Genomic DNA, 8,218 nt, shown 5'->3' on the forward strand with positions numbered 1-8,218 from the left:
TGGTACCAACACATCCTCCAAGAGTAACTTCTCCCAACCATCCAGGAACAGTTTGGTGACGAACAATGCCTTTTCCAGCATGATGGAGCGCCTTGCTATTAGGCAACTAAGTGGCTCGGAGAACAAAACATAGATATTGTGGGTCCATGGCCAGGAATCTCCCCAGACCTTAATCCCTTTGAGAACTTGTGGTCAATCCTCAAGAGGCGGGTGGACAAACAAAACCCCACAAATTCTGACAAACTCCAAGCATTGATTATGCAAGAATGGGCTGCCATCTGTGACGACCCTCCCACTCTGTCTGCCGTATTCTCTCTCTTTGTTCTTGTTTCCTTATTAGGATGCCGGTGGGCGGAGTTGGAAGGGTCGTCAGCTAAATGGGAAACACCTGGGCTCGGGTGTGTCCCAGGATATAGGCACCTCTTCCACAGTCATTGGGAAGACTCTCTCCATGCAGACACTTTGTTGATTTTGGTTGTGTAGTTTTGTGGCTTTTTGGTTATTTGCTTTGGCACCTTTCAACACCCTGCATTATTACATTCAGGTATGCAAAACACTCACTTACACTACTGATTACACACGCCATTGTTAATTATTTAGTTACTTTAGTTAATAAATATATATTTTGATACTCCTTGTCTCCACGTTGTCTCCCTTTTGTTGCGAACTCAGAGCCGGTTCGTAACACATCAGTCGGGATGTGGCCCAGAAGTTAATTGACAGCATGCCAGGGCGGATTGCAGAGGTCTTGAAAAAGAAGGGTCAATACTGCAAATATTGACTCTTTGCATCAACTTCATGTAATTGTCAATAAAAGCCTTTGACACTTGTAATTATACTTCAGCATTCCATAGTAACATCTGACAAAAATATCTAAAGACACTGAAGCAGCAAACTTTGTGAAAATTAATATTTGTGTCATTCTCAAAACTAGGAAACTCCGACATTTGAGACTTGCTAATTCGTTGATCGCAGCCCGTGATTAACTGCAACCAGTTAGAACATTTCAGAATTTCCTAGTTCTGACTAGCACGTGAACGCGACATCAAATATGGGTAAAACACAATTTATTGAGCGTTCTTATAATCTCTCATAATACCACCCGGGTTTTTCAATGTTTGAATACTTTTTGTTGGCATAATTTTTTTGTATCTTATTTGTCACCATATATGAACAAGAATAACATGCGCAGGCTAGACCCTGGTGACCCTGGTAAGATACAGGCATCCTTCCTAACTCAGTTGCTGGAGAGGAAGGAAACAGCTCAGGCCAATGGTGACTTTAAAACAGTTACAGAGTTTAATGGCTGTGATAGGAGAAAACTGAAGATGGATCAACAACGTTGTAGTTACTCCACAATACTAACTTAAATGACAGAGTGAAAAGAAAACCTGTAAAGAAAAAAAATATTCCAAAACTGTATTTGTCCTGAATACAAAGCCCTATGTTTGGGACAAATCCCGAAACAACTCATCACCGAGTACCACTCCTCATATTTTCAAGCATGGTGGTGGCTTCATCACGTTATGGGTATGCTCGTCATCGGTAAGGACTAGGGAGTTTTTTAGGATAAAAATAAATGGAATAGAGCTAAACACAGGCAAAATCCTAGAGGAAAACCTAGTTTTCTGCTTTCCAATAGACACAGAGACAAATTCTGCTTTCAGCAGGACAATAACCTAAAACACACCGGAGTTGCTTACCAAGATGACATTGAATGTTCCAGAGTGGCCTAGTTATAGTTTTGACTTAAATCTGCATGAAAATCTATGGCAAGACTTGAAAACGGCTGTCTAGCAATGATCAACAACCAACTTGACAGAGCTTGAAGAATTTTGAAAATAATAAATGTGCAAATATTGTACAATCCAGCTGTGCAAAGCTCTTAGACTTACCCAGAAAGACTCACAGTTGTAATCACTGCCAAAGGTGATTATAATAATGTATTGACTTAGGGGTGTGAATATTTATGTAAATGAGATATTTATGTATTTGATTTTCACAAAATTTGCCTAAAAATCAAAAAACATGTTATCACTTTGTCATTATGGGGTATTGTGTGTAGATGGGTGAAAAAACAATCAACATTTAAGCCATTTTGAATTCAGGCTTTTAACGCAACAAAACGTGGAATAAGTCAAGGGGTATGAATACTTTCTGAAAACACTGTAGATGTCCAACTGCCATTAGTTGATATGAGAAATAATACATTTCCAACATAGAAACACAATAGCCAAACCAAAATATGAACTTTAATTGGTTCTTGCTAACTGACCCAGAGAGATGAGACAGATTTATTTTCAGTTTATGTAGCAAATCTGATATTGCAATGTCATAGAGCGCCCATCCTAGACGGTTTAAACTTTCAAATGACTGATAATGTTGGGCCCAACATGTGCCTGGACGCTGAGACAGTGCACCCTCCCAAGCATATCTAATAGCGCTGAAAAATTATTAAAACAAGTCATGTCTGATTTTAAACGTTCAACAGCACTGAATAGGTTAAACCCTAGAATAAACTTAAAGCTATTTTCTACGGCTAGGCCTAAATCTATCAGCCCACACCATTCTATAAATGATCCATTAAACCAACCATGAGGAACATCATTGATCAAAAGTGCAATGAAAGCACAGATAACAAAAACAAATTTAAATGAAACTAGTTCAAACCTGCCGAACATAAAACCATAATGTGCATGACCGCGATAAAACTAAATTTAACCTTGCTTTCAGCTTAACAACTTCTTAATAAACAAAATGTACAAATAATCAGATTTTGTTTTAAATACAATAAATGTAAATTCAACATTTTTCTCCTTTTTTTACACTGTCATTACTTAGCTACGTCATTCTTTTTTACACTACGTCATCACTTAGCTACGTCATTCTTTTTTTACACTACGCCATCACTTAGCTACGTCATTCTTTTTTTACACTACGTCATCACTTAGCTACGTCATTCTTTTTTTACACTACGCCATCACTTAGCTACGTCGTTCTTTTTTTACACGACGCCATCACTTAGGTACGTCATTCTCTCGCAGCGTGAACCTTCCAAAAAACAAAAGTAGCCCCAAATGTTTACACAACCAAAGCGTTGACTCTTGTAATCAATCAGTACAGAAAAACATAAAATAACAAGTCCTTCCCGGTCACTGTGAGAACAGACTGAGATCCCTGCGTCATTAATCACTGTGAGAATTCAAGCTTGAATTAAAAAAGGATTAAATGTATCTTTTTCCTCACCAAACTACACACAATATCCCATTAAAACCTTTATGGCTGGGTTTTGAACTGACAAATGGAGAATGTGTATTATTTCCATCTATACACCCTATTCTCATATAGTGCACTACTTTGGACCAGAGCCTGCATAGTGCACTATATTGGGAATAGGGTGCCATTAAAGACTCATCCCCTGCCCTATCTATCGGTCTTTGTGTATTGTCTTCAGGTGTTTCTTCAGTCTGTTTGAAGTGCTTGCCACACTCAGAGCAGGTGTAAGGTTTCTCTCCGGTGTGGACCAGTTTGTGCCTCTTCAGATTATTGTAATCCAGAAAGCCCTTCCCGCAGTACGAGCACTAGTGTCTCTTCTCCCCGTTGTGCCACCTCAGGTGAACATTCAGCTCCACACGCCTCTTGAACCGCTTCACATAGAGGGAGCAGGCAAATGGTTTCTCTCCAGTGTGAACACGGATATGCGTCTCCATGTCGCGCCGAATGGCGAAGCGTTTGCCACAGATCGGGCAGGCGAACGGGCGCACACCGCTGTGGACCATCAGCTCGTGCTTAGTCAGGCCGAAGCGGTAGATGAATGTCTTGCTGCACTGCAGACACTGGTGGCCCCGCTGGTCACCATGGACGCGGTCGTGGCGGTTGAGGCCCTTGAGGTTGGGGAAGTCCTTGCCGCAGGTGGATCAGGCGAACGGGCGCTTCCCCGTGTGGAGGGAGGCGTGACTCTCTAAAGCAGCAGCGCTGCTCAGGACACGACCACAGTCTGCACACTGGTTCTTGGCGAGACGTTTCCGTGGAGCCTGGGGAGACTGTTGGAGCTGGAATGGTACCGGTGGCGACCACATCGGTTGTGATTGCAGGTAACGCCGCGCCTGCTGGAACATCAGTGGTCTCTGGAGGGACTTTTTGAAGCCAGAGCGAAGGCTGCCGGTAAACGGGATAGGTTGAGGGGTGGAGGGAGACCGTTTCAAATTTAAAGCCGCCGCAGCCACCAAACGAGGTGTTAAGCGGCAAGGGGTGGTGGAAGTGACCTTGAAAGGGTGAGGCTGCGGGTGAGGAGGGGTGGTAGGAGAAGGGTTCACATTCACTCCCGTAGCTTGGCGAGGGCTGGTGCGGCGTGGGCTGGGGGCACCGTGAGGGCTGGTGCAATGCGGGCTGGATGTGGAGGCAGTGCTGGGGCTGTATGACCGGCGGTACTGTGGGTTAGAAGGCAGAAACTATGTATGTGTGACCAGACCTCTTAGCTCTGACCTCAGACCTCTCTGTGAGGCCTTAGTGACCTTTGACCTACTCCTCTTAGCCTGGGCTAGAGCCAAACTTCTCTGAGCTTGCACCCAAGTCATGCTTCTCTTCTTGGATTTGGACACACCTCCAACAATAGCTGACTGTCTGGTCGGAGAGGTCACATCAGTGTTAGCTCCTTCCTCTTCCTCACTGATGTGGTTACTACTTCCTTGTCCACTAGACTTGTCGTCAGCCGTCTCACCGTTAGCGGTGTCCTCTACTACATCCTGGTCAACGTGTGATTCCCTGGACTTTTCTCCTCTGTTCTGCATCACCTTTGAGTAGTCATGGTCTAGAGGGGTGGTTCTCTCTCCTCTGGGTTTCTTAGCAACCACGGGAGATGAAGTACTGTCCCGGGGGCGGGGCCTTAAGCGGAGGCGGAGACCAGAGAGGATCGATTCACGTCGACTTGACTTTCGGCTAACGCCTACCTGGAAAACAATCTCCTCCTTTTTCTCGCCGGCGGGGGTCGTCTCCGTAGCAACAGACCTGTTTGTCACAGCTTCCGTAGACGTGGCAGGGAGGGAAGAAAGCCCTCCCTCATCTTCCTGCCCTTCATCTTCCTCCCCCCCCTTTTCCTCCTCGTCTTCCTCCAACCTCGGCAGGGCGCGTACTAGGGGCACTACTGACAACTGAGATAAAAACTGTGTCTTAGACATTTGAAAGTGGCAAGAGGGTGAGGGTGTAGTTACAGCAGGGGCTGACAGCTGTACAGGAGCTTCATCAGACATCGTCTCTGGGACAGCAGGTGACTTTGGTCGTGGCACGGTGGAGGAGCGTTGCACATGCTCAGTGACCAACAACGCCTGCTTCTCAGGAGGGCCGGCAGGTTCTGTCAACTCAGTAGGAGATGGAGTGGACTGGAAAGGCGTTGGTGGAGTTGCCGTGGCAATACCCAAACTCTCCAAAAGTGTAGGCGGTTGTGGTTGTGTTGGTGGTGCGGCCGGTGGTCCATCAGGTACAGCTGTAGGTCTAGCTGGTTGTGTTGAGGGCACTGCTATTGGATGAGCTACAGGTAGAACGTCTGTGTGGGACTGTGCTGGTGATGGTCGAGGAGATGGGGGTGGATGAGGGGGTACGGGGCTGGGTTGTGTATCCGGAAGAGGGGTTCTGTGTAACCTGGAGAGGACAGGTGGCGGGTGCTCTGACGCCGCTGCTGTCAACTTCACCGCTACAGTCGACTGGACCGCTGTGGTCGTTTGGACAGTTTCTTTTGACAGAGTAGTTACCGTGGACTGGGCCATTACAGTAGACAGAACAGTTGATGTAGACTGGATAGTGGCTGCTGATTGAGGAGATGCTGTCAGGTCTAATGTTGATGGAGACTCTGCTGCTGGTATTACCAGTGACTGCTGTTCTGCTCCAGGGGCCTGGCCTGCACTGCCACTGTTAACCTCTCTGGTCCTGGGCTGGGATGGGCTGAGAGCCTGGGGGGCCTCCTGGGTGTCTGGATCTCCCTGGAGGACGGCCGCTGCGGCTCCTGATGTAGACTGGGTGGTGGGAGGCCTTTCCTGGGTGTAACGGTTGACCAGGGCCCTGACGGCTCCAGGAGGGACTAGGGCTACAGAGGGAAGGAGATTGACAGGACGGAGAAAGGTGGTGGGGATAGTGGAAAGACAGAGACGCAGAGAGAGACAGAGAAAGAACAAAAGACAGAGAGAATAACAGTGGAGAGATTATTATAGATATTATTAGAGCCTGGTTCTCATCCCAATACTGTTTAATACATTGTAATGAGATGTGTGATTCAGAAGCAGGTCTCCCTAGTTCCTACCTCTGCCTGGTAACTCTCTGAGAGGTTGTCTGCGGACCAGAGTCGGGGGATCTCCCCCCTCCTTCTTCAGCAGTATGTACCCTGTGGGAGTAGTCATCAGAATAGTCTGCCTCCTGATGGGGGGGGGGGACCAATGACACAATCAACCACAAAAGCTTAGGGTCAACAAAAACTCTGACAAAGACTGTGAGGCCGATGTACATTAGCTTAAACGAACAAGTGATACTAGCAAGCGCAGTGTGAAGGTTTTTTCTTTTTTCTGGGTTCACCAACAACAGGTTGAGTATAGAGAGGTGGATGAATTGACAAGACAGCACAAACAGATCTGGGACTAGGTGGGGACTCAGACTAGAAGCCTGTCTTACCCAATCCACCTCCTGTTTGATCAAAACAAAGGCCATCTGTGGGTTGCCCTCCTCGTCATACGCTCCACAGAGCAGCTCAGTCCCCTGGTCCTCCTCCCGCAGGTGCTGCTCCCCAGCCCGAGGTAAAGCCTGCTTTGTCAGAACTGAAAAATAGCAGATCAGGAGAGAGTTGTACTTAGGATAAAAGGCACACAAAAAACCTCAGAGCTAAAGATTAGAAACCAACTGATGTGACAGAACATTTCAACACCCTGTGTTGCAAATACAAATAGAATCCAGTCAAATTGCCAGTGTTTGAGGTTCCAAGTACGTTCTATGTTATCTATTTCTATGGTTGCAACATACCTATCATTTTGGGTGACATATCAATCCCTAGGTTATGAAGGATCTCTTATCAGTCATTTATGAATGCATAATAATAGACTACACCTCTCAAAACGATATGTTCTGCCTAATATTGTAGTCTATACAAATTAAACGTAGCTACATGAAGTAGTTTTGGAAAATATTAGCTGTGAGCCTACACGCTCAGCTAACTAGTTATCAGGATGTGTGATCATGGGTGGGTAATTTGAACGTAGATGGATAGATAGCTAGCTACATTAGCTAACGTTTTCACCTCACCACATTGAATGCCGATGTCACATTTTCCGATACGTGTTGTACTTCGACTCGGTCTAGGTTCTGCGGTTTGGCGTTCACTTCCACCGGTCCATCTCTTCGTTATTTCATGGGATCGAAGCCTCGATTTGAGGTCCTCGTTCTCTTCTTTTATTCTGGATATTTCGGCTCGCAGATCCCCAATAATTGTTTCGAAAAGTTTTGTTGTCTCGGTGACTGCCGTCTTCAATACACTCTCCATAACAGAGGCGAACTGAATTTGAAACCCCTCGTTCGACATGTTGGTGGCAGCCATCTTCAACCAACACTCATATACATATACAATCGATTATTATTTCGAATTTAACGTACAGGATTGATCAGAACATGGCTTGTTCTTCTATGGACACGGCACACAGTGCTTTGTGTGACGCACTGAGTGGTGTGTAGATTTCCTGTAAATATTTTACACAATTTTATAAAAAATAACCGGATTGTATTTTCAACCTTATTTACAGTCAACATGAGAACATGCAAAGGTTTTGTTCAAATAAAGAAAGGAACGTAGTGTAGATTGTCCCACTACCAGATCCATAGGTTTGTTTTCGGAAGTGCTATTGTTTTTAGGGAATGACTTAAGCAAAGATTTGTTATAACTAGACCAAGACAGACACAGCCTGTTTTTTCCAATGGGAACAAATTAGTCATCGTGGGCAGAACAAGGAAAGAGGTGGGCAGAGCCAATCAAGAACCAGCGAGATCATATTGGCGCGTTCTAGCATTCATCTGCATATTTCAGTTATTTCCCCCTCATCTGAATTGCACGTGTGCAGTAACTCAATTCGTATTGACGCTCCTTCTAAATAACGTGATTTTTAAAAAGCTTTCGCACATGGTAAACTCTGTTCATAACAGATACTAGTTTGGGGAACAGAAAACTGTTTTGAGAGCAAATGTTTCA

The sequence above is a fragment of the Salmo trutta genome, chromosome 4 (assembly GCF_901001165.1).
Source record: "Salmo trutta chromosome 4, fSalTru1.1, whole genome shotgun sequence".
Taxonomy (NCBI): domain Eukaryota; kingdom Metazoa; phylum Chordata; class Actinopteri; order Salmoniformes; family Salmonidae; genus Salmo; species Salmo trutta.